Genomic DNA, 27,765 nt, shown 5'->3' with positions numbered 1-27,765 from the left:
AACAGAAAATACAGATGTCCTACGTTCACGATTGTGCAATATCGCAGCTGCTATACCATCTACATAAAGAAGTTTAAAAAGCCTAATTTAATTATTATTCTATCTGCTTTCACTTTAACCAATGAATATCTCTATTCAAATGTTTTAAACAGATTCGTAATGGGGGTGGGGAATGGGCAAAATGGGTGAAGGGGAGTGGGAGGTAGGTCCAGGCTTCCAGTTATATAATGAGTAAGTCATGGGGATGAAAGGTACAGCTTAAGGAATATAGTCAATGATACTCTAATAAGAGTTTTAGGGTGAGAGATGCCACTTATGGTGAACTCAGCACAATGAATAGACTTGTCAAATCACTATGGTGTACATCTGAAACCAAAGTCACATTAGTGTGACAACTATACTTTAAATAAACAGCTTTGTAAAATAAGAATCCTAGAATTCTTCTGGATTCTCCCTCATAAATAAAAGCATATCTTCAGCTTGTGCCAAATATAAGTCTTCCAGATTTGTTATCTGGGTGTAAAACCTTTCCTTCTCAAAGATGGCCAGTAACAGGAGTGCCTGGCTGGCTCAGTCACTAGAGCAGGTGACTCTTGATCTTGGGGTTTTAAGTTCAAGCCTTATGTTGCGTACAGAGATCACTTAAACATAAAATCTTAAAAAAAAGATGGCTAGTAATAATTTCCTTAATACTTTACCAAGAGACTCTTTTTTTTTTTTTTTTAAATATTTTATTTATTTATTTGACAGAGAGATCACAAGCAGGCAGAGAGGCAGGCAGAGAGAGGAGGAAGCAGGCTCCCCTAGAGAGCAGAGAGCCCGACGCGGGGCTCGATCCCAGGACTCCGAGATCATGACCCGAGCCGAAGGCAGCAGCTCAACCCACTGAGCCACCCAGGCGCCCCACCAAGAGACTCTTCTACATGAGTTTTTAACTTTATATTTTGAAATCATTTCAATCACTTCTCAGCCTTTTGGCTAAGATCAAGTGAAATCATTTCAAACCTACAGACCGTAAGTTATTATTTTTTTAAAGACTTTATTTTTAAGTAATCTCTATAACCAACGTGTGGAGCTTGAACTCACAACCCGGAGATCAAGAGTCACATGCTCCACTGACTGAGCCAGCCAGGCACCTCCATGAGTTATTGTTTAAATAGAAATTATGTGGGGGCGCCTGGGTGGCTCAGTGGGTTAAGCCGCTGCCTTCGGCTCAGGTCACGATCTCAGGGTCCTGGGATCAAGTCCCGCATCGGGCTCTCTGCTCAGCAGGGAGCCTGCTTCCCTCTCTCTCTCTCTGCCTGCCTCTCTGCCTACTTATGATCTCTGTCTGTCAAATAAATAAATAAAATCTTAAAATAAATAAATAAATAAATAGAAATTATGTGTAGAGAAGTCCCTCATAATTTCTAATCCAGAATTTGAATACTTCCAATGGATGCATTCGTTCAACTACCTTTTACCAACTGCTTATTATGTACCAAGCAGGACAGGTACTTTCTTGCTCCTGAAGTTACTATTTAAGAAACAAAAACTTTGTAGAATGAGAAATTTAAATAACATTTATATGAATGCCTAAATCTGGATATTATTTAGTACTTACTAAGTACTAGTAAAGTATTACTTAGTACTTAAGTACTTTAAGTACTTAAAGTACTTAAAATAAGTTGACCTGTTAACCACATAGACTTAAAAGTTTCAGGATAATTTATAAGGCATTTAAAAAGTGAATAAACAGTTGAATGTGAACTGTCAAAATGACTTGCCATGGCACAACTAAAGATCCAATCCCATCCTCCCTACACCTTGTCAATCTCTTATAAAATTATTACTTGCTTCCTGTTCCTAAGTTGAGGGCTCCCAAGAGAAAATTTATGCAAACTTCTAATCAAATCATAGAAACTTAGTACCCTGAAAGGATCCACAAAATGCCTGTCAGAGATCAGCATTTCAATCCTGTAGCAACAACTGGTTTGTTCCTGGTAGGAATAACAGACAATTTAAGGGATTAGGGAATAATTACATTAATTTTTTTAAAAGATTTTATTTATTTATTTGACAGACAGAGATCACAAGTAGGCAGAGAGGCAGGCAGAGGGAGAGGGAGAAGCAGGCTCCCTGCTCAGCGGAGAGCCGGATGCGGGGCTCGATCCCAGGACCCTGAGACCATGACCTGAGCCGAAGGCAGAGGCTTTAACCCACTGAGCCACCCAGGAGCCCCAATTACATTAATTTTTAAATTTCAATTCTGACATTTTAGTATAAGAAACAAAAGATAAATTCATGAATTATGAGATTCCTAGAACTACTCATCCTAACACAAATGCAGTTAATTTAACTAAGCACAATATAAACCAACAAAATAAGTCAGAGGTTCAAAGAGATTTTCCCCATATTGTTAGATGCCATGAAAGTGGATAAAGCAAAATTTAGAAAAAACTATATGTATATCTAAAAACTTTATACATCATGTTCTAATTATGAACACCACTGTGTTCTTTTAATCCTAATAAAGCTACAGTATCACTTCTCAGCCTTTTGGCTAAGATCAAGTGTAAAGCTACAGTAAAAATAATAATAATAATAATAATACAGGTTTGGAGTACCAGTCTTTTAATCCATGCTCGAAATATATGAAATACATATAACATTGAAAAGTGATAAAATCCTACAATATAGAACTACTAAAAAATTCCCTAAAATAAACTGAGAATCTTAGCAGAGCCCTTGGCAATCATCTGGTCTAATATCCTAATGAAAACATTGAGGCCTGAGTGAATAATTTAAAGCTTCTTATTAGCAGGAAAGTCTTTCATTTCGTATGTGATACCTCTTTACAAAAGAATTCATTTTCAAAGCACTAGAAACAAGATGGGATCAGGAGGGAGACAAACCATAAGAAACTCTCAATCTCACAAAACAAACTGATGGTTGCTGGAGGGAGGGGGGTAGGGAGAGGGTGGTTGGGTTATGGACACTGGGGAGGGTATGTGATATGGTGAGTGCTGTGAAATGTGTTAAGCCTGACGATTCACACTGGGGCAAATAATGCATTATATGTTAATAAAAATAATAAAAAATAAATAAAAGCACTAGAAAAGTATGGTATAATTAATAATAATAATAATAATAATAAATATTGTCTTACTGTAAGATGGAAGACAACTTTAAAGAACAACAGCTCAGTTGGTTAAGCAACTGCCTTCAGATCAGGTCATGATCCCAGGGTTCTGGGATCCAGACCAGTCAGTGGGAAGCCTGCTTCTCCCTCTCCCATTCCCCCTCCTTATGCTCTCTCTCTCTTTGTCAAATAAATAAAATCTTTTTAAAAAGCACAATGGCTTTTTTTTCTCTCCATTAAATTTCCAACGCAGTTAAATCATGAGATCTGGGCTCTAAGTTACAGCAGTCCCTAGGCCGCCATTCTGAGAGTTTACCAGTGCTGCTTCTTCTCCATTGTCTTATATTCACAATGACAGCGTTATCAGGCTTTTCTTTCTCTCTTTTCTTTTTTTTTGCTTTATGCTCTTAAAACTGTCACTTTTTAAATCAAACACTGAAGTCCTAAGATCAGCTTTTAAATCCTATAGCTACCATTTCATCATTGTTGATGAACTAGATAAGTCCACTTAGGAAACCTGTAGGCAGACTGTAGTAGGTGAATACACTATTGCTAATACTTTCAAACGAAGATACAGGATTCAAAATGACTTGGAACAATTTAAAAAGTATTTCTTCAAAGTTCAAAAGAGATTACTTGAAAACTAGAAAATCTATACTGTGCTTATCGCCAAACAATAAAAAGAATATTTTGATCAGAAGAGGAAATTCAATGGCAAGATAAACAGTTTATTTATGCTAAAAAAAAAAAAAAGGCACAAAGAAATAAATCTGCCCAAACTGCAAAAAAGAGAAAAACAAAATTAAGGTAAAAAATTAGTAACAATAAAACAAAAATATAGAAATAAAATAAAAATTCATCAGTGGGGTGATGATGAGCAAGACATGAACTCAGAAGTAATAAAGACTGACAGACATCATCAGGTAAAAATCAAAATAATCTATATGTCAAAAGAAACCGCAAAGTCAAAAGCCATATGATAGACTTTCGGAATAATATATTTGTTCCATATGACAAAAAGGGATTAATATTCTAAATACACAAAAGCACCTGCAAGTTGATTAAAGAGTAAAAAATTAACACCCCAAGAGAAAAATAAGAATTGGTAAAGGCAATCTGCAGAATAGGGAATACAAATGTCCAGTGAATGTATACAACTTATTAATGGTCTGGGAAATGAAAATAAAAATAAGAAAACTCTTCTCAGCTGATTGGCAAAAACTAAAAAGGTAACTGTTATCCAGTGCAAGTGGGAATAAGAACTGCAACCTTTATGGAAAATAACCTGGAAGTTCATAATAGTTACATTATAAGCTTACTACCCGATTATCCTACAGAAGTAAAAACTCCATTTCTTAAAGATATATGCACAAGGATATCCATTGTTTGTGATGGGGAAAATAAAATTAGAAAAAACTTGATGCTCCTTCAGAAACCTACATAAATTGGGGCACCTGAGTGGTCAGTTGCTTAAGACACTGCCTTCAGCTCAGGTCATGATCCCAGAGTTCAGGATAGAGTCCTGGGATAGAGTCATGCAACCAGCTCCCAGCTCCGCGGGGAGCCTGCTCCCTCTGACCTTCTCCCTTCTCATGCTCTCTCTCACTCTCTCTCTCTCTCAAATAAATAAAATCTTAAAAAAAAAAAGAAACCTACATAAATGAAACATTATGTAGCTAGAAAAAAATAAGATATCTGTTTAATGACACAGAATGAAATGTATATTCTATAAAGTAAAAAACTCAGAATTTGTAGAATAATGTGTATGCATCATGATAATCTTGTAAGACAGAAAATGAATCAGTATTGCTTCTAAGACTATAGAGAAAAATATGAAAGAACCACTCTAGGCTATTATACTTAGGTAGGCTGGAAGACAGGAACAGGAGAAGAGGAGAGGATTGGCTTCTTCTTGTACTTCAGATGATGCTCAAATAGTTTTAATATGCCTATCTTGCTTTTGTGGTTCGGAAGGAAAATCCTACTTAATTGATAACAGAAAAGAAATGGAATAAGAAAAAAAATCTGTAATAGGAATGACAGAAAAAGGAATTATTTAAAATTGATTTTAAAAATGGGTATATAGGGGCACCTGGGTGGCTCAGTGGGTTAAAGCCTCTGCCTTCAGCTCAGGTCATGATCCCAGGGTCCTGGGATCAAGCCCTAAATCAATCTCTCTCTGCCTGCCTCTCTGCCTACTTGTGATCTCTGTCTGTCAAATAAATAAGTAAAAATCTTTTTTAAAAAAATGGGTATATAAAAGCAACCAAATGAAACACTCAAAGAAGAAGAAATAAAATACATTCTGGGTGCTTTTTGGGTGGGTATGTAAAACAAATGTAAATCCAACTTTTATGAATTTGAGATCTACCGCCATTTCAAAAAGAAAAATGAAAGAAATTGTTGATAAAAGAGCCTTATGTTTTTTAGGTTTCTCTGCTTAGAATGTTTTTTTTTTAAGGTTTTATTTATTTATTTGACAAAGATCACAAGTAGGCAGAGAGGCAGGCAGAGAGAGAGGAAGGGAAGCAGGCTCCCTGCTAAGCAGAGAACCTGATGTGGGGCTAGATCCCAGGACCCTGGGATCATGACCTGAGCTGAAGGCAGAGGCTTTAACCCACTGAGCCACCCAGGCGCCCCTAGAATGTTTTTTAAAAAAGGAAACATGTCTCATCACAAAATCTCATCAAAGAAATGTCCCCTATTTTATATTTACAATCTGTATCTTTTTTGGTTAAATTATATTGGATTTCAGCTATATTTTGAAACTTGAAATTTATCTATTGTAACAACTCACTGTTACACTAAATAAAATTTTTAAACACACTATGCAAAAAGGAAAATATCAAATCTACACTGAACAAATGGTCAAATTATATGAAAAACTAGCTCAAAGAAGATTTAAAAAATACTCATCTTAATAAAAGTAAAAAATATATTTGCTAGTCAGAGAAGAAAAAAATGCAACTTCACAATAGATCTGGAAGTCACAACCTTAAACCTGTGATCAAAGTTATCATCAATAGTGGGACAACTAGACATCTGTGTACCTGTGATATGGGGTAATGTGAAGAATATTTAAGTATTTTTGCCAAAATGTTCAGCTAGTATCTAACCAAGTCTTCCAGTTTAGGCAGATATAAGTAATAAAGGAATAAATATCACTAAGAAAATATCAGAAAAATCCAGAATGTAGGACATTAAAACTGCTCTAGTCCCAACAAATCAATGCCCATGAAAAGAATTTTAGAAGGTAAGAAAGCAGACAAGGACTGAAAACTGTTCCAGATTTTAAAAAGACTACAGCTACATAAATAATAACAAGCAAATGCAAGCACATCCTTAAATTTGATCCCACTTGAATAAGTCAGCTATAAAAGTCATTTTGGAGACAGTGAGGGAAACTTAAATACAGACTTAATGTTAGATAATATCAAGGAATTACTGATAATTTGCTAGGTGTGACAACAGTATTGTGATTATGCAGAAGAATGTATTTGAAAGAGATGCATGCTAAAATGTTTAAAGGCACAGTTTCATGATGTCTTTATTTTTAAAAGGTTTAACATAATAAGTATTTTGTTACGCATATGACTACACATTAAATATAGGTGGTGTGTAGAAAGAAGTTTATTCTACAGTTTCAGGGTTGGAGTTTATTCTACAGTTTCAGGGTTGTTTTGTATATTTGAAATTTTTCATAATAAAATACTTAAAATATTTTAAAAATCCACATATTATACCGGCAGAAAAAATATATAAAATCCAATAATAACTAGTGGCTAGTGGCAATATAAACTGGTAGTTATTCTAAAGAATAAACTGACAAGATAGCTAAAAAGTGATTATCCTCAAACCAAACTGTATCATTTTAGAGGCTATATTCTAAGAAAAAAAATTGAGGGAAAAAACCTTTATAATAACATGTTACAGCAGTATAATTGAGAATTGCAAACCAAAATTAAAAACAAAATGGAAATCACCCAAATGCCAAATAAACAGAGAGTACTTAAACTTTGGTTATTATGTATCCAATAAAAGTAAGTATATAAACATGTGGAAAAGTACCTCAATATATTGCCAAAGGAAAAAACTATTAAAAAAAAAAACTATGAATTAAACTTGTAAGACTGTATCCATATGCTAATGACTAGAAAGTTTTTTGTTTGTAATATTTAAACACAATTTTAAAAATTTCATGAGGACACATATTCTTAGAGAATATAGAACAATGCAAATACACAATCAGGAAGAACTGCCTAGAGACAAATAAGAAAAAGCACCTGAGCTCTGCTGTTGACCACAGTTTGAATGGGCATTCAAAATTTGAATAAAGTCCTATTGTGGACAAAAGTCAACATAACTATTACTAAAAGGACGAAGAAAAGGGGCACCTGGCTGGTTTAGTTGGTGGAGCATGCAGTTTTTGATCTCAGGGCCGTGAGCTCAAGCCCCGTACTAGACATGGAGCCTACGTAAAATTAAAAAAAAAAAAAAAAAAAATTTTTTTAAGGACATAGAAAAAAAGTGTAGCATTGGCTTGGACAGTACAAAATCTTTCTCAATCCTTTCGATTAGTCAGATGTTTAGAAAAGATACGGAAAGACTGAAGAGAGTTCTGAGAAAAATCAAGAGATTAAAAAAAGGATGGAAAAGAGGTGATTTTGAAGAAAATTTTGAAAAAAAATGAAGAGCAATATGACTATTAATACTGAAATCCATGGAGAGGCTTCTGAATAGAGATCCTAAAAAACTGATGTATCTCAATGTCCATGGATGACAGACCAAGAGGCTAAAGAACCCTCAAAGTTTGTTGTTGTGGTGTTTTTGCAAGTGCTGCTTTTTTTTTTTTAATAAACATATAATATATTTTTACCCCCAGGGGTACAGGTCTGTGAATCACCAGGTTTACACACTTCACAGCAGCAAGTGCTGCTTTTTATATAAGAGGGATTCCCTGACTGTCCTGGTGAAAAGTTACGGGAATTGGCAAATGAGAGAGGCTCAGTGTGTGAAATCAACAACCATCTGTTTTTCTTTGGGGTGTCTATTTATCCATGATCACTAGGTTAGAGAATCTCCTTAAAGCTTGAATTAGCTATCCAAAGCTTGAATCAGTTACCCACCTTATTTCAAAATTCTGCAGTACCATCCTGCTCCCACATACTACCCACTCAGCAACATTTGAATGTCCTAGATCTGGCATCTAGGGCCCCAACAACTACTCTGGCTTCATCTCCCCCCAATGCCCCTGCATAGCAGGGAGTCTGCTTGTCCCTCTGCCCCTTGCCCTGCTCATTCTCTCTCTCTCTCTCAAATAAATAAATGAAAATCTTAAAAAAAAAAAAAGAAGAAGAAGAAGAAAAGAAACGTCAAGAACTGATGGAAGCTAGGAAGAGGCAAGGAAGGATTCTACCCTAAGTCTCAGAGAGAACATGGCCCTGCTGACATCCTGAATTCAGGTTCCAGTGTCAATAACTGTAAGAGAATAAATTTTTGTTGTTTTAAGTCACCCAGCTTGTGGCAGTTTATTATAGCAGCCCTAGGAAATATACCAGCATTTCCATGAAGCCTCCCCTGATCCTCCAACTGGTAGGAGAACTCTCTCTCTTTAATTTCCATTGCATTTACAGCGCATTTAAAACATTTATGCTCCCCCACCCCCCTTTTCATTTATGTTCCTACCACTTTCCCAGATGAATTAGTTTCCTGGAAGGCAGAAACTAATTACTCACCAACTGGATATACCCCTCAACACTGGTAGGCAGTCAATATATACTATCATAATCACATTTTCCTCCACACTTAATTATTCTGATTGCAATGCTTCTGAATGAGTCATCTCCACACATACTAAAGAGCTGAACACAATCTCAAAGAACTCAGCTGAAGGCTCATTCTTTTTAGGAAGCATTCCTAGATTCAGACTTATACCAGGTATACCAATGTATTTCACACAGACAATGTGCATACAGGTAGATGCACATACTGCTTATATTATACTTAATATCCACAATGGGAAAGAATATTTATTTAACAAATCCATTATTTGGGTCTATTGATTGGTCTCTTACTAAGCCTAGTCAGATGCTGGTTTACCTAAAATCTTCTCACCTATACTAGCATTTGGTGGTTAACCACAATGTCTTTGATTTCTCCAAGTGTTTGAACTTTTTTTTTTTTTAAGATTTTATTTATTTATTTGACAGAGGGAGAAAGAGCACAAGTAGGCAGAGAGGCAGGCAGAGGGAGAGGGGGAAGCAGGCTCCCCACTGAAGAGGGAGCCCCTTGTGGGACTTGATCCCAGGATCCCGGGATCATGACCTGAGCCGAAGGCAGATGCTTAACCGACTGAGCCACCCACGTGCCCTGTGTTTGAACTTTTTAAGTCTGTATTTTATAGTAGGGACACAGTCTTACTTTCACATAATATTTAAAATTACAAGAGACTTCATTTAATGAACAAATTCCTTCTGTAAAATCCAAAACAAGATCTGATTCACAAATTTGCAACTATTTCCTCCTGTGAGAAACTGCTGCTGTCTGGTCTTTAGAAAATATACATAATGGTATTATAGAACTCATATCCAACAGGTTCAATACTGGTAAAAGTGCCAGCTAATGGAAGCTTTTGTTGCCTTTCTGTGTGTGTTGGGTTGGGAGGGGGCAGGGGTGATGGCTGTGGCTGGTTAATGTTAAATACAAACTTATATATCTATTTAAAGTATGAATGCCCTCTGAATTTGGTGATCATTAACATTATTAGTGACAAAGATTTTTTTCCCTGGCTTTATTGAGATATAATCAACATATAGCATTGTGTTAGTTTAAAGTGTACAATGAGACGGATACACATATACACTGCAAAATCACCACAATAAATTTAGTTAACACATCCATCACTTCATATAATTACTTTTTTTTTTCTTTTTGGGTGTGTAGCAAGAACATTTAAGATCTAATCTACTCTTTCAGCAACTTTCTAGTCTTTAATACATTATTGTTAACTATAGTCACCATCTTGTACTCTAGACCCCCAGAAGTTACTCATCTTACAACTGAAGTTTATATGCTTTGACCATCATATCTTCATTTCCCTTTCATTTCACCAAATTCTAGGGCTATGTTACTCCCTCCAACAAAGCCACAATACTCCCTTAATGTACACATCTACCTAGATCTCTAGTCATTTATTAAAGATTTATTTAATAATGATTTATTAATGATTATTAATGATTAGCAAATACTGAGCTCCTAGGCAGCCACTTCAAGTCCTTTTTAGAATAAAGTGATGTAGAAAAAGATTACATTTTTTAAAATAAATGTGCCAGACAACACAATAGGTAGATAATGGAGCTGAAGGAAGAGAGGGACAAACAGACATAGGGTCAGTTCTGAAGGAGCACTAAATCTAGCAAAGAGGAAAAGAGTAAACTAGTTCCACATTTCTTCTTTCTCATGCTGCTCCTACATTCACTAGCAGGCTTACTTTCTTAAGGTACAGATCTCATTATGTCACTGTATGGCTAAAAACTTTTGATGACTCCCATTACTTAGTCGATCAAGTTCAAACTTCCCAGCCCAGAACTGAAAAGGATTCAAAGCCTTCCCTGATTCACTTGTATAGCATACAAAGACTAACACAGACCTTGGAATTAGACTGCATGGACTCAAATTCTTTCCCCAGCAAATGTTAGCTCTTTTCCTCAGTTTAACTGTAAAAAGGTATAAAAATTAGTGCCCTATCTCACAGGGTTGTTGTGAGGATTAAAAGAAATACTAATTAAATGCTTGGAAAGGGGTGCCTGGGTGGCTCAGTTGTTAAGTGTCTGCCTTCGGCTCAGGTCATGATCCCAGTGTCCCAGGACTGAGCCCCATATCGGGCTCCCCGCTCAGCAGGAAGCCTGCTTCTCCTTCTACTACTCCCACTGCTTGTGTTCCCTCACTAGCTGTCTCTGTGTCAAATAAATAAAGAAGTAAAAAAAAAAAAAAATGCTTGGGAAGTTATCCGGCAAATCGTAAACATGCAAAAAATGTGAGCTACTACTATCATTATTGCTATTGTTGTTCAATCTCCATTTCCAGCCTGACCTCCAACCACAGCCCTGTAAAAATCCTATTCTGCAGCCAAACTGGACTATTTACTATTTCCTAAATGCACATCTCTACACCATTCTTGGCAGCTCCACTAAAGGCCACCTCTTTCAGGTACCATTCTCTAATATTCCAGCTCCATAACACATTACCTCTAACCCACATGACACTTTAACTAGAATCATCTTTGTATCCTGGGGAGTTCTAGCCTAATACACATGGTAGGGCTCGATAAATGTTTCGCAAATGAATGAATTCCTGTTTTTCCTTCCTCTCATCCAACCATTCTCTTAGAAAACAGCTCCACATCACAATTAAAAGATCTCTTCTGAAATGTTTCATAAAGCTGGCCAGCTAGTTTTCTTTTCTACCACCAATGTGGTAATTTCTAATGTACCCAGCACATAGTAGATGCCTAAATATTCAGTGATTTGAAATGAATTTCATCTCATCTTTTAATTTCAATTATCATTTTATTCATTATGATCAAGAATGACTCATCCTTAGGAATAGCCTTTGGTTTTTACTTGCCCACAAACTCATCTGCCAATTTCTGCCAATCTGACCCTTATCCCAACATATCATTTATTGGGTTAGAAGAGATAATATTTAAAACCTCAGTGAAGTAAGAACCAGAAAATCAAATGCCTACAGAGTAATAAAAGTAAATGAGCAAAAGAAGAAAGTAATGAGGACTGCAGAGCATTAGGAAACAAACACCCATCATACCTAAAAGCTTTAGCTTTAGCTTTAGCTTTAGCTATGAGAGAATATGAGTTTGGTGTTGATAGATCTTCCAAATTTTCAAGGTAAGTCAGAAATCTGTGGACATTTGAGCCAAACAAAACATGTCTGCAGGTCAAATCCAACCACAGATTGCTGGTTTGCAGCCTCTGTTACAGAAGTTCTCTGCAAAAGAAGTGATGGGGTAGGAGGAGTTCCATCCCAGCAGAAAGTCTGAAGCAGGGGCGCCTGGGTGGCTCAGTGGGTTAAGACGCTGCCTTCGGCTCAGGTCATGATCTCAGGGTCCTGGGATCGAGCCCCGCATCAGGCTCTCTGCTCGGCAGGGAGCCTGCTTCCTCCTCTCTCTCTGCCTGCCTCTCTGCCTGCTTGTGATCTCTCTCTGTCAAATAAATAAATAAAATCTTTAAAAAAAAAAAAAAAAAAAAAAAGAAAGTCTGAAGCAGCACCTAAAACTGCAGCAACTGGAAGCACCTCCTGTAACACGCAGTTTACCTCTCACAACCATTCTGTTTTGATCTGAAAACCAAACTAAACAGACAATTGTGTTGAGTATGTTGAGCCCCTACACTGTGCCAGGTGCTGGATGTCGGAAATGAACAATATGCTAAATACAAGCTAACAGCATTCAGCATCTCCTAGGTGCCAGACTGTTCGACACGTTACATGAATTAACTCACTTACTCCTCACAACCCTATGAGATAAATACTATTATCCTTATTTTAAAAGCTGAGGAAACCTGGGACATCTGGCTGTCTCAGTAGGTAGAGCATACGACTCTTGATCTTGCAGTGGTGCGTTCAAGTCCCATGTTGGGCTGGCTGGAGAGCTAACTACATACATACATACACAGGTACGTAATACATACATTCATACATACATACATACATAAAATAAAAGCCAAGGAACCTGAGCCACAAAGAGGTTCCACAATTGTCCAAGGTCACATAATTAGCAAGCAGCAGAGCTAGAATTAGGACCCTAGTCAGACTCCAAAAAGTGCACATAATTTGAAAACAAAGTGCCATTCAACAAACAGTGCTGGGATAATTGGTTATACACACAAAAAAAATGAAACTGGACCATACCTCACATGACATAGTAATTAGAGATCTAAACATCGAAGGCAGAACAGTAGAGATTCAAGAAGATAAAGAATAACTGCAAAATCTTGGGGGAGGAAAAGATTGATAGATTTGACTTCTTTAAAATTCACAACTTCTGGGACGCCTGGGTGGCTCAGTTGGTTAAGCAGCTGCCTTCGGCTCAGGTCATGATCCCAGTGTCCTGGGATCGAGTCCCACATCGGGCTCCTTGCTCGTCAGGGAGCCTGCTTCTCCCTCTCCCTCTGCCTCTGCCTGCCATTCTGTCTGCCTGTGCTCGCTCACTCTCCCTCTCTCTCTCTGACAAATAAATAAATAAAATCTTAAAAAAAAAAAAAATTCACAACTTCTTTTAGTAAGAGAAAGAGAGATTTAAAAGATTAACAACCTGGGAAATTATATCTATAACACACATAACCAACAAAGGATTACAAGTGAGAAAACATAAAGACATCTTTTGAAAAAGAAAACTCAACAGAAAAATGGCAAAAAAAAAAAAAAAAAAAAAGCCCCAGCACGGTCTAAGCTGCGAAAACCTGTCACTACCACAGCTGCCACACAGCAGACCCCAGAACAGACCCTGGCATCGCTGACCAATATAAAATATTCAGGGCTCTATGTCATACTGCAGATACACAGAGCATGGAGGACCCAGCCAGAAGGACAAAGCCAAGATGCTTATTCTCCATTTTATAGGAACTAGATGGCAAACCAGAAGCTGAACATCTAATCCTCAGACACTGATCAGATTGGCAAGCATCTTTAGTAAAGGGCCAGAGAGTAAATATTTTCAGCTTTGTGAATTGTATATCTTCTCTCTAAAACTACTCAACTCTGCCATTGGTGGTGTGAAAGCAGCTAAAGACAATACGTAAATGAGTAACTGTGCCTATGCTGCAAGAAAACTTTTTTTACCTGAATAGGTGGTGGGCCAAATTTGACATGGCCCGGAGTTTGCTGACCTCTGACACAGATAGCTGTAATTTTTCTACATTCCCTACTTCCCCTGCTTTTTATTTTTTTTAATTGGAAATTTTCTTTTTTTAAAGATTTTATTTATTTGAGAGAGAGAGAGAGAGTAAGTGAGAGTGAGCACAAGCAGGGGGAGAGGGAGAAGCAGACTCCCACTGAGCAGGGAGCTGACGTGGGGCACGATCCCAGGACCCTGAGATCATGACCTGAGCCAAAGGCAGACGTTTAATCTCTTAATCTACTGAGCCAACCAGGCACCCCTTTCCCTGCTTTATATATCTGCTGAAAGTTACCTCTGATTTCCGTAAGTGAAAACTACACCATGCTTGACAGCTTTGCAATGGTTTCCAAGTCTACTACTCTAACCCAAAAAACTTCTCCCTGATTTGTGACAATTATCGCTTCATTTTCCTTTCACCCTTTTTACAACCTCTTTGACAGCCACCATCCCAAATCAATAATCCAAAATATTCTTTTTCTCTTGCCATGTGCAATGTCAATTATCAACACCTGAAAATTCTAACTTTGTTCAAAGCTCACAGCCTCTGTCTTGACTAGGCCTTCATCACTCCTTCCCTGCTCTCCAGTCCACCCTCCATTCAAAGAACATCCATTTATTTCCTAAAAATTAAACCAAATCATACACTCTTCTTCCTTGGACAGTATGAATGCCTCCCTATCAGCTAAAGATTCAGTCCAAACTCCTTAGCAAAGTCCTTCGCAGCCAGGTTCTGAACAACAGTTCCATCTCATCCCTGACCACTTTTTCCGCACACATATTATGCTCCCGCCACATTCAACTGTATCTCCTGAAGTGCATAACTTTACCTGTAAAGCTCTTTTCTCCAACTCTCCAACTGGCAAACTCCTCCACCTTTCAGGACATGTCTCAAGTATCACCCTTTCACAAAACCTTCCCTGACTCCTAGACCTGAGTTGTGCCCACTTCTGTGTTTTTTCAACCTTTGATACTGCTTTGGTATTCATCCTGAACTATCATTGTTAGTATGCTCATTTCTCTCATGAGACTGAATATCTAACGTGAAAAGACCCTGTCTTAAAGAACTTTGAATCCTCACAGCCCGGCATAACGCGTGACATATCTTAGCGCACAGTAAATATCCGCTGAATGGAAGACATGCTTGGTGGTAAAAGTAGGGTTTCTTAACCTGGGGTTCACAGATGGAAATCCACAGATAGAATTCAGAGGGGTCTATGAACTTGGATAGGAAAAAACCAGAACAAAACTCTTTATATTCACTAACTTTTTTTTTTTTTTAAAGATTTTATTTATTTGACAGAGAGAGATCACAAGTAGGCAGAAAGGCAGGCAGAGAGAGAGGGGGAAGCAGGCTCCCTGCTGAGCAGAGCCCGGATCATGACCTGAGCCAAAAGCAGAGGCTTTAACCCACTGAGCCACCCAGGCGCCCCTATTCACTAACTTCTAACTGAAAGTTACCATTTTCTTCAAATATGAGTTATAGGCAACAAACCACTCTAGTATCAGTGGTGTTATCTGTGACTGTCACAGTTATCACAGATATCTTTACATATTACAGTTGTTACTGATATCTAAAAGTATTATGTTCATGTGTTTAAAACTGTAATTGTCAGACCCATCACTAGATCTGATTTCTTAATGTATTGATAAAGTATCTATATTGTTATTTTATAATTTGTGTATTTCGGTATTTCAATATAATGGTTTTCTCTATAACATGGCATTTTGTTTTACTCAATTAAAAATGTTATTCTGAGAGGGGTTACTATTTATCTGAACAGCTTGACCAGATGCTAGGGGGGCCCACTGCACAAAGGCCTTCCTGTATTATCCCAGGACAAATGAATCTTGATACCTTATATACGTATGTATGGTATATATGCATCGAACAAATACAGAAAATCTTACTTGCTATGGGCATCTTCATAAGCTTTTGTTGAAAGTCCTTGTTGCTTTTATGGGAGCCCTGAACTACCATTTCATGATTGATTTGCATAGTTTCCCTCAGAATTCTTCCATAACCCATATGAACTTTGCACTCTTCCTTATTTTTTTTTTAAGATTTTATTTATTTATTTGACAGAGAGTGAGAGAGATCACAAGTAGGCAGAGAGGCAGGCAGAGGGGAAGGGAGAAGCAGGCTCCCAGCTGAGCAAAGAGCCTCCCAGGACCCTGAGATGGTGACTGGAGCTGAAGGCAGAGGCTTTAACCCACTGAGCCACCCAGGTGCCCCGAACTCTTCCCTATCTTGATCAAACTTTTAACTGAAATTTGATCATGATAGAAATCCTGGGTGTGAACCATTCATTGTTCACAGTTATCTTTTTTGGCTTTCTGTGTCCCCTTGCTGTACAATAAACACCTAAAACAGAAGGAGCATCTCTTACAACTCTAGAAAGTTAGAAGTCAAGAGGGTCCTGAAGATAACTTCTTTGCACAAATGGAGGTAGGCTGGAAATGATCAAATAGCTGGTTACCTGCACTTTTTTGGTATCCCCCTTCAGTTTTTCTACTGACAAACCAATTACCAAAACAAAAGAGATTAACAGTTCATTGATATATGCTGCAGAGCTCACCTTAACACTTTTCTCACACCTAACAAATTCCTCTAAGGCAGTGTGTTGAATGAGGAGGCAGAGGACCTCCCTGGCCAGGAACTTGGGAGATCTTGAGGAGTCATCTTTATCTTTCTATGTCTCAGCTAAAATCACTACATGATCTGAAATTGTTACATGATCTCTAAGACTCTTGTAGTTTTTACACATTCATTTCTCTTCACCATTCTTACTGGCTTCAAAAACGCCTTTCTGATGACCTCCCCAGGTGACCCCGCTCTTAAAACAGTGGGCTGTCCCCTTCCTGGGAAGACACCTTGGGTCACCGCCCACAAACAGCCTGGTCCCTCCTTTTAAAGATACACACAAACTCCCTAAGTTGATGGAGGCTCTTTCTTCTTGCCAACCAGTTCCAGTCCATACACCCCATTTGCTGGCCAGCTCCGACACCCAAACCTCGGTCCCCCTTTTCCCACTTTCTCATCAAAGTCTTCCTATTTTCTGTTGCTCTTCCCAATAGGGAGTAGAATATGCTAGGGGAACATATGCCCTCAGTCTCTGTGGAATTATAAGGCTTTGCAATTCGGCGCCGCGACTCTGAGAACTGCCCAATCTGATACTCGCGCCTGCATCCAAAGGGCCCCCATTTCTAATATTTCTAATCAATAGCCTCCCCCCACCCCCCACCCTCCACAAAGAACTGTCTCGGCTCTGACAGCCTGAGCTTAGACCCCACGCCCTCTGGGTCCTGACTGCCCTGGGGTCCTGAACACGAATAGCCTAACCAAACTCCAGTCCTGGCCTCCAGTCTCACGGACCCTGACCCCAGTTCCGTTTGGACTCAGTGTCCCTTCTCGACCCCCGGCCACGACCCTACGGTCGTCTCCCGCCGGTTCCTCGGGCCTGGAGCGCCACCCTGTGCAGACCCCGGCCGGCCCTGCACTCCCTCAGCGCCCCAGACCCCGCGTCTCGCACCCTCCCTAACCCCGGCCGGCCCCCGCTCCCTCCAGCACCCCCGCCCGCAGGCCCGGGGCCCGCTCCCCAACATGGCGACGGGGACACGAGCGCGGCGGGCGGGGCGGCTCCGGGCCGGGCCCGCACAGGAGCCGTGTTCCACTGCCGGCCGGCGCCATTTTCCCGCGCCGGACCCGGGCGGCGCCTCCTTCCCGCGGAGCCAGCGGGGCCGGGACCCCAGACGCCCGGCGGGCCCACCCCTTACGGGCCCGCGTCGCCGTCACCTCACCTGAGCGCGGCCCCAGCCCTCCCGGGCGGGCCTTGGAACAGCGGCCCGGGCCGTGCGTGCCCGCCGCCCTCCGTGTGTCCGTCAGTCAGTCCTCGCGTGCGTCCGTCAGTCCGGCCGTCGCCCGGCCGCCCGCAGCCCGACCCGGCAGGGCCTCAGGGAGCCGGTGGGGAGGGGGATGGGCCGGACCGGGCCGGGGAGGGAGGGGGAGGGAGGGAGAGAGGGTGGGAGCGCGGGAGGGGGCGGGGCGGGCGGGGGCGGGCCCTGATCACGTGGCCAAACGTCTCCGAGAGCGCGAGGCGGAGCGCGCGCCCGCTCATTTGGGTGCAGAGCTTAGTGTCGGTTTTGGGAGAGTCTCTGTCTCTGGAGCTATAATATCATTAGTAGCTCTTGGCTCCTCTTCGGAGTCAGTGCACGGCCCTATAGGAGCCCTCTGAAGCCTCAGTGTACGTATCTGAAATATGGGGATAATAGTAGTGTTTGCAGAGACGAAATGAGGGAAGACGTGGAAAGCACTTGGCACAGTGCCTGACACATAGTGTCTAATAACGTTAATGGTGATAAAGATAACCTGTAGCCTTTTTTATTATTTGCCTGTAAGTCTCTCTCTACTTTTTCCCATCACCATCATCCTAGCGAGCTTAAGGGAATGTGGCTCCTCTCCTTCCCCAAATGTAGGGACACCTCCCCAGCACTGGAATTGATATTTCTCATGTAGGCCTGGGTTCAGAACTGGCTTTCACTCCTGATTTCTATGTGACTATCTCTGCCTGTGAACCTCAGCTTTTTCATCTGTAAAATGGGAGTTATAGAGTCTGTCAAGAGCATCACAGAAGATGGAAGATGAGCCAGTGTACTGTAAACGGATTGCATACTGGTCAGGGGTACTAGTGTCATCTAAGGAAAGAAGTCTGTAGTCCTTTCATTCCATTGAGCTTACATGGTGTGCTTGGACTGCTGCGGTAGTGATCCAAGGCCTTTTCACATCCTCCCTGGCTCCCCTTCAATTTTTTTCTCCCTGCTGTCAGAGTAATGTTTCTAAGTCAGAAAGTTTACCACTTCTCTCCCCTATTTAAAAGTGTTTGATGGTTCATATTGCTCTTAAGATAAAGGTCAAATAGATGTCTTACTCTTGCCCTTGCCAAAACTCTAGACTTACCTTAGGGCCCTCTTCTTCTCTTTCTGGGCTGTAATTACAGTGATCTTCACACATTGTACTTCCTCCCTTCTCAGGACCCTTGAACATGTGGATCCTGCTGCCTGATATGCTCTCCCTGCTTAGGTAACTCATCAGCCTTCAGATCCCAGCTCAAAATCACTACCTCAAGGACTCCCTCCCTGACCATTCCCAAGACAGGTTCTCTTACTTGTCCTCAATAGGACATACTAGGTTGTTTATTCCTTGTCTTCTCCACTATACTGTGGACTCCAAAAGGAGGGAGACATTATCCATCTTGTTTACCACCGTTTTCTCAGCATATATCACAGTGCCTGACACGGGGGAGGTGCTCAATAAATATTTGTTGTGTTTGGGGGCACCTGGGTGGCTTAGTTGTTAAGGGTCTGCCTTCGGCTAGGGTCATGATCCCAGGGTCTTGGGATCTAGCCCCACATCGGGTTCCCTGCTCAATGGGAGGCCTGCTTCTCCCTCTTCCACTCCTCCTGCTTGTGTTCCCTCTCTCACTGTGTCTCTCTCTGTCAAATAAATAAATGAAATCTTAAAAAAAAAAAAATTGTTGTGTTTGTGAATCTTGGACACTGTGTTAGGTGAGGGACCCAAGAGGGCAAAGAAAAATAAAGAGGGCCACAAGGAGGCATCTCAGGTCCTTGAGCCTATGAAATTAACAACAAAAGATCTTACAAGATCCTTGGAGGGGGGGGGGACTTTTAAGCTTTTTCTTTTAACTTTTATTTATTTTTTTTTTTTAAAGATTTTATTTATTTATTTGACAGAGATCACAAGTAGGCAGAGAAGCAGGCAGAGAGAGATAGGAGGAAGCAGACTCTCCACCGAGCAGAGAGCCCGATGCGGGGCTTGATCCCAGGACCCTGGGATCAAGTCCAGCATCAGACTCCCTGCTCCACGGGGAGCCTGCTTCTCCCTCTCTCTGGCTCTCTGCTTGTGTTCCCTTTCTCACTGTCTCTCTGTCAAATAGATAAATCTTTTTTTTTTTTAAGTGAGGTATAATTTACATACAGCAAAATGCAAACATCCTAAGTATACGCATGATAAATTTTTATCTGTGTTCTTGTGTTGCCACCACCCTGATCAATTTATAGAACTATTAACCCAGAAAGTTCCCTTTTATATCCTCCTATATGTCTCCTCCTAGTCGATACTTGCTCTCCCAGAGGCACCACTATTTTGACCTCTAGCACCTTAGGTAAAGTTTGACAATTCTTGAACTTCATATAGACATATACACGTATATTCTTTTATGTTAGCCTAGAACTCTGACATAGCCAAAGAGTGACTCTTCAGATAATGATAAAATTAGTTACTTGATTAGTGAATTCATCTGAAAGACTGAATGAGAAACTAGTTAGACAAAGTTCCTGCCAGAAGCCAGCCCAGAGGCTGAGATGACATCATCCACAAACCTCCAAGTCTCACAATTTCTAGGGGAAGAAAGCTCTGAAAGATTCTAGAAACTCAACAACAGCATCAATAAAAGTCCAATTTAAAAATGGGCCAAGGGCTTGAATAGACATTTCTCCAAAGAAGACATACAAATGGCCTATAAGCATGTAAAAAGATGTTCCATATGTCATGAGGGCAAGGCAAATCAAAACCACAATGAGACCATTTTACAGCCATTAGGATGGCCATTATAAAAGGAAACACACACACACATACACACCAGAAACTGTCAAGTGTTGGTAAAGATATGGAGAAATTGGAACACTTATGCATTGCTGGTGTGAATATAAACAGTGCAGCAGCTGTGGAAAACAATTTGGAGGTTCCTCAAAAGTTAAACATAGAATTACCATTGACTAAACAATTCAACTTCTGGATGTTTACCCCCCCCAAAAAGTAGAAGCAGGGACCTGAGCAGATTTCTAAACTCATGTTCATAGCAGCATTATTCACCGGAGCCAAAAGGTAGAAGCAACCCAAACATCTATCAGATGAATGATAAACAAAATGCAGGGCACCTGGGTGGCTCAGAGTTAAGGTTAAGCTGCTGCCTTTGCTGCCTTCGGCTCAGGTCATGATCCCAGGGTCCTGGGATTGAGCTCTGAGTCCAGCACTCCACTCAGCAGGGAGTCTGTTTCTCCCTCTGACCCTCCGCCCTGTCGTGCTCTCTCTTTCTCTCTCACTCTTTCTGTGAAATAAATAGATAAAATCTTTAAAAAATAGTTAAAATGGTGAAATTATATTTTTTACCACAATTTTAAAAAATACCAGAACTTGAGCCACTATGCTCATTTTTACTTTGTTATCCATGTCCTTAAACAGAGGGCCATAAGTTTTCCTGGGATTAGCAAGGATGGAGGGAGGTAGGATCCAGGGGCCTACTTGGGCACCCACACATTCTGTAAATGCAAACAGCAGAAGCATAGGCAACATAAATATTTGTTGTCTATAGGAAGTCAGCAAAGGGACAGAAACAGAGCATGAACTGGCACTAAATATAGCATAGTAATCACAAGTTTAGGCTCTGAAACCAAAATATCCAAATTCAGATTCTAGCCCTGCCACTTATTAGCTATGTGACCTTGGGAAAATTCAACCCTCTTGCTATGCATATGAGGAAACTGGGACCAAAAGGAGAAAAATGACTTGTCCAATAGGGTCCTAAGTATTTCCCCTTTTGTTTGTTTCTTTTTCTTTTTTTTTTTTTAAAGATTTCATTTGTGAGAGTGAGAGAGAGAGAGAGGAGGGGGAGGGGGGAAGGGGGAGCAGCAGGCAGAGGCCGAGGGAGAACCAGGTTCCCTGCCAAGAAAGGAGCCTGATGTGGGACCCCATCCCAGGACTCTGGGATCATGACCTGAGCCAAAGGCAGACACTTAACCAACTGAGCCACCCAGGCGTCCCCCTTTGTTCGTTCCTTAAACCTTACATGGTTTTTATTTTGTTTTGTGTCTGTAATGGACTGTAAGCTCCCCAAAGAAGGTATTTTTGTAATATCATCACTTGTAACATAAATGAACTTTTTTGTGCTTCAGTTGCCTCATCTGTAAGATGCAGATAATAAGGGCACCTTACAGATAAGGAGTAGAGGATTAAGTGAATTAGTAGATATAAGACGTTTAGAAGAATACCTACCACTTATGATGGCTTCAGCAATGCCAGATTCACAGAGGCGTCCTAAGAGGGTATAAGGCTATTTCACAGAATGTTTAGAGCAAAAGAAGAGGTCCTAAGACATCCAGGATTGTTCTGGATTCAGACTTGGGTAAAGAAAAAGCAAATCAAATGTTCTTTGGCATAAACAAATTGGTTAGCATTTATTGAACTTTTGTTTTCACATGTTAGTTCAAATGAGCTTAAACTTTGGCAGTGAATACCTCAGCTATGTCTTTAAGAACAATATCAAACGGATTTCATCAATCACGCCTCTGTAATGAAGCCTCCATAAAAGCGAACAAAGGACAAGTTCAGAAAGCTTCCAGGTTGGTGAACCTGTGGAGATGTGCTAAGCAGGATGCGCTGGGGGAAGGGTGGAATCTGCTTTTCCTTCTCCAGACCCTATGCTTGCATCTGACATCTGAGTTATATTCTTTTGTGATAACTGGTGATCTACAAAAGGAAGTAGGGGAGAAAAGTCTCAAAAGACCAGCAAAGCTCCAAATGGATTGCTTTCTTTCAAAGGACTGCATAGCACTAGCCTGAGGAAGAATAGTCAACCTCTTTCAAACTTAGAGGGACTTGATTTAGTGGTATTTGTCAGACTAGAAGTTATAAACCATCGAACAAATGAATCTATTTCCTCAGGACTGTAAAGCTGTTGAAGGTGTAATCTGTGTTGAGTCTTCTTGCAAAGTGTGAGATGTACTGGTATTGCAGACAATGTATACTGATGACAATTAGAGCACATTGATCATTTGTACTACACAGAATTGAAACACCAATATAAATAATCCATTTGGGACTCGGGCTTTGTAAATTGGGAAGAGCAAAAATCACAAATGTCCACTGAAACATGGGTATATAGGAACAGAAGACCTGCTTGCAAAACCCAAATGCCTTTCTGCACCTGTGTCCTGATGTGGATTGGTTCTTCCTCATCAGTCTCCTTCCCCCATATTTAGGGACATCACCAGTGGACCAGAGCACTTTTCTCCTTGGTGCCAAGACAGAACCTACCTCAGAATCCTTCTCAATAAAGTCTCCATGCCCAGCGTGGAGCCCAGTGCAAGGCTTGAACTCACAGAGATCAAGACCAGAGCTGAGATCATAAGTCAGACGCTTAACTGACTGAGCCATCCAGGTGCCCCTATAACCAACTTCTAAATTTAGGAATGAATGAAAGCACCTTTGCTAGAGATGATAAACCAGGAGTTGCTTAGGAAACAGCTACATTTCATTTTAAAGTTCTTAAAATATTGCCCCCCCGTATGTGTTTTATTAATTTTTCAGTCCTGACACGTATTACCTCCACTTTGAGCAATACGTTAATTATAAATACTGAAACAAAAAGAACAATATCAAACAGGAATAAAAAGAAAGAACAAAACCATCTAGAGAGTGTCAACGTTCTACTGTCTACAGGGTCCATCACAAATGTGCCAAACAACAAGTATACCACATTTAGTTGGGCGAATTGTGTCTTGCAAGAGGACAGCACATCTAAGTGGGAACTATTTACTGGTAAACACTGTAATTCATAACTTTATTGTGATAATTTACCAGTAGATGGCAGTAAAGTACGTTGTTATTACAAAATCAGCTCAACAATTTCAGACAGCAAGAAATAAAGGTACCTTGAAGAGGAGTCACTTCTACTTTGCATATGGGCTTGATATAGGCAAGTAATGGCTCACTGTTAGGAAAAAAATACTGAAAAATAGAAAAGAGTGATAACTACAGAATTTAAAAGAAGTGGCAAAAAAAAAAAAAAAGGAGAAATATTTTTAGTACTTAAAAACCTGTTTTCAGGCACCTGGGTAGCTCAGGCGGCTAAGTGGCTGCCTTGGGCTCAGGTCATGATCCCAGGTCCTGGAATCGAGTCCTACATCTGGCTCCTTGCTCAGCGGGGAGCCTGCTTCTCCCTCTTCTTCTATCCCTCCTCCCTGCTCATGCTCTCTCTCTCTCTCTCAAATAAATAAATAAAATCTTTTTTAAAAAACCTGTTTTCAAAAATATTCTGAAATTTTAAAACTTTTTTATTAGAGTATAACATAAAGACATAAAGATACACAAGTCCTAAGTGTAATTCCTGATGAATTTTCAGAAAACGTACAATGCTTATCTATGCCTAAATTGAGAAATAGAGGGGCGCCTGGGCGGCTCAGTGGGTTAAAGCTTCTGCCTTCAGCTCAGGTCATGATCCCAGCATCCTGGGATCAAGCCCCGCATCGGGCTCTCTGCTCAGCAGGGAGCCTGCTTACCCCCACCTGTCTCTGCCTGCCTCTCTGCCTACTTGTGATCTCTATCTGATAAATGAATAAAATCTTTAAAAAAAAATAAAAAAGAATAAATTGAGAAATAGAACATTGCCAGCTTCACAAATGCCCCTTAGTGCTCCCTTAACAGTCATTACTCACACCCCTGAGGGTAAACAGTATCCTGACTTCTAACTCCATAGATTAGGCATGCCAGACGTTGAACTTTATACAAATGGAACCACAGAGAGTGTACTCTTTTGAGTCTGGCTTCTTTTGCTTAGTTTTATGTTTTTGAGATTCATCTATATTGTTAACATATAGTTGTAGTTTGTTCTTTTCATTGCTGCCTAACATTTTATTAATTGAATATATTGCAATTTATCTATCCTACTGATGGTGAATTTCCACTTTAGGTCAATTTCTTAAAGTGCTACAATGAATATTCTTGTATGTCTTTGGATGAACATCTGTAGACTTTTCTGCTAGAGATATTGCTGGATATATATATATATATACACACACAAACCTAGGACCAGGATTGCTGGGTCATAGAATTTGCATGTGTTCAGCCCTAGTGGATATTGCCAAATCCTGTCTTTTATTTTTTTTTAAAGATTTTATTTATTTGTCAGAGAGAGAGAGCACAAGCAGGCAAAGTGGCAGGCAGAGGCAGAGAGAGAAGCAGTTTCCCCACTGAGCAAGAAGGCTGATATGGGACTCGATCCCAGGACCCTGGGATTATGACCTGAGCCGAAGGCAGCGGCTTAACCAACTGAGCCACCGAGGCGTCCCAAATCCTGTCTTTTAAAAATTGCTTTACTGAGATAGAATTCACAGACCATACAACTCACTTATTTAAAGCATATAATTCTGCTTTTTCGTATAATCACAGGTGCAACCATCACCATAGACAATTTTTATCACTTCAAGAAGAAAACCTGTACCTTTTAGAGATCGCCTTCCTCCCAATCCCCCATTCCCCAATCCCTAAAAACCACTAATTTGCCTTCTGTCTCTACCAATTCGCATGTTCTGGATATTTCATATAAAATGGAATCATACAGTATGTGACATTTTGTGTCTGGCTTCTCTCACTTAGCATAATGTTTTCAAGGTTCACTCCTGTTGTACCGTGTATCGGTACTTCATTACTTTTTTATGTCTAAATAATATTCCATTGTATGAATATACCACGTTTTGCTTATCCATTCATCCACTGGTGGACATTTGGGTTGTTTTCACCTTTTGCCTTTCGTGCATAGTGCTGCTAGGAACACTCATGTACAAGTTTTGTTTTGAACACCTGTTTTCAATTCTTGGGGGTATATAACTTGAAGTGGAATTGCTGGGTCATATGATAATTCTAATCATTAAATGCCAAACTGTTTTCCACAGCAGCTGCACCCTTACATTCCCACTAGCAATTTATGAGGGTTCCAATTTCTCCAAATCCTCACCAACACTTATTTCCTTTAAAAATGATTTTTAGGGGACGCCTGGATGGCTCAGTTGGTTAAGCAGCTGCCTTCGGCTCGGGTCATGATCCCAGCGTCCTGGGATCGAGTCCCACATCGGGCTCCTTGCTCGTCAGGGAGCCTGACCTTCTCCCCTCTCTCTCTCTCCTTCTCTCTCCCAAATAAAAAAAAAAAAAAAAAAAAGATTTTTAAAATAGTATTATTATAGCCAACCTAGTGAGTGTGAGGTGGTATTTATTTCATTGTAGTTTTGACCTGAATTTCCCTCTTGACTTATGATATTGAGCATCTTATCATGGACTTATTGGTCATTTGAATATCTTTAGAGAAATGTGTAGTCAAATTCTTTGCCCAACTTTTAACTGGGTTGTTGAACTGAAGTGTGCTTTATAAGCACACCCCTGATAAGGGTCTGGGTACTAGACCCTTATCAAATACATGGTTGCAAATATTTCTTTCATTTGGGGGGTTGTCTTTTCACCCTCTTGATAGTGCCCTCTAACGCTCAAAAGTGTTTAGTTTTGATGCATTTCAATTTATCTATTTTTTCTTCTGTTGCTTATGTTTTTGGTGTCATATCTAGAACCAATGCTAAATCCAAGTCATGAGGATTTCCTCCTATGTTTCTTTCTAAGACTTGTATAGTTTTAGTTCTTATGTTTAGGTCTTATATTTAGGTCTTTGATCCATTGTGTGTTACTATTTGTACGTGATATGGGGTAAAAGTCAAACTTTGTTCTTTTTTTATGTGGATATTCAATTGTACCAGCACTATCTGTTGAAAAGACTATTCTTTCTTCATTGAATGATCTTGGCACCATTGTCAAAATTCAATTGATCATAGATATCTAGGTTTATTTCTGGACTCTCAATTCTATTCCAATGGTATGTTCAGCTTCATGCCAGTACCAGACTGTTTCTAAATACTGTAACTTTGATTTGAGTGTTTTTTTTCACTTTAAAAAAATTTATGTTTTTTTTTTTAAAGATTTTATTTTTTATTTATTTGTCAGAGAGAGAGAGGGAGAGAGAGCAAGCACAGGCAGACAGAATGGCAGGCAGAGGCAGAGGGAGAAGCAGGCTCCCTGATGAGCAAGGAGCCCGATGTGGGACTCGATCCCAGGACGCTGGGATCATGACCTGAGCCGAAGGCAGCTGCTTAACCAACTGAGCCACCCAGGCATCCCAAAAAATTTATGTTTTTATTTACTTGTTTTTAATAGGCTTCATGCCCAATGTGGGGCTTGAACTCATGACCCCAAGGTCAAGAGTTGCAGGCTGTACTGACTGAGACAGCCAGCACCCCCGTAGTAAGTTTTCAAATCAGAAAGCTTGATATCTTAATCAAAACATGAAGGAAATACCCAAAATATCCAGTTTAAGAAACAAATAATAAACAAATGGCTTTGGCTGCTTTTGCAGCACCTCACTTGCTCCCACTCCCAACACAGCCAAACAAATCAATCCAGAGCCGTGGTTAAGCAATAGTCTTTCTTTAATTCCCCTTTGCAAATGGAAGCCCCTGAGCTGGTCCCCACCCCCACCCGTACCCACAACCTGTCCCCCCCAGATGCAAGGCCCCACTTCAACTTGGTGGGAGGAAGAGAGGAGCACCCCCTCCCCAGGATGGCCCATTAAAAAAATCCTAGTCATTTAAGAAATGAGGCTGGGGACAGGAGAAGGGAGCTGGAAGACAAGGTCCAGGTCAGGCCAGACTGGAGATGTTGGGGTTGTGAGGACCCTTGAGAAGGGTTTGCAAGCACATCCCTAAGCTCAGGGCCAGCATGGCTGAGGGAAAGGAGACAGACAGACAGCCTGACTCCTCAAGGAACTGTCTGCCCGGTTGTGGACACTGACACTCACCACCACCACCACCACCACCACCACCACCACCACCACCACCACCA

At 40.3% G+C, this 27,765-nt stretch overlaps 1 protein-coding gene across 1 annotated transcript in view; it reads right to left on the bottom strand.

The window, feature by feature from the left end:
- LOC111141360 (nuclear receptor coactivator 6) overlaps positions 1–17,873 on the bottom strand; it is a 102,591-nt gene extending 84,718 nt beyond the window's left edge. Inside the window, exon 1 of the mRNA XM_022493839.1 lies at positions 17,832–17,873. The gene's annotated coding sequence lies outside the window, so the exon portion shown is untranslated. The remainder of the gene's footprint in view (positions 1–17,831) is intronic.
- Between the last annotated feature and the right edge of the window lie 9,892 nt (positions 17,874–27,765).

Source organism: Enhydra lutris, unplaced genomic scaffold (assembly GCF_002288905.1).
Source record: "Enhydra lutris kenyoni isolate GAN:26980312 unplaced genomic scaffold, ASM228890v2 scaffoldscaffold6, whole genome shotgun sequence".
Lineage (NCBI taxonomy): Eukaryota > Metazoa > Chordata > Mammalia > Carnivora > Mustelidae > Enhydra > Enhydra lutris.
This window is presented reverse-complemented; position numbering and strand designations above follow the sequence as displayed.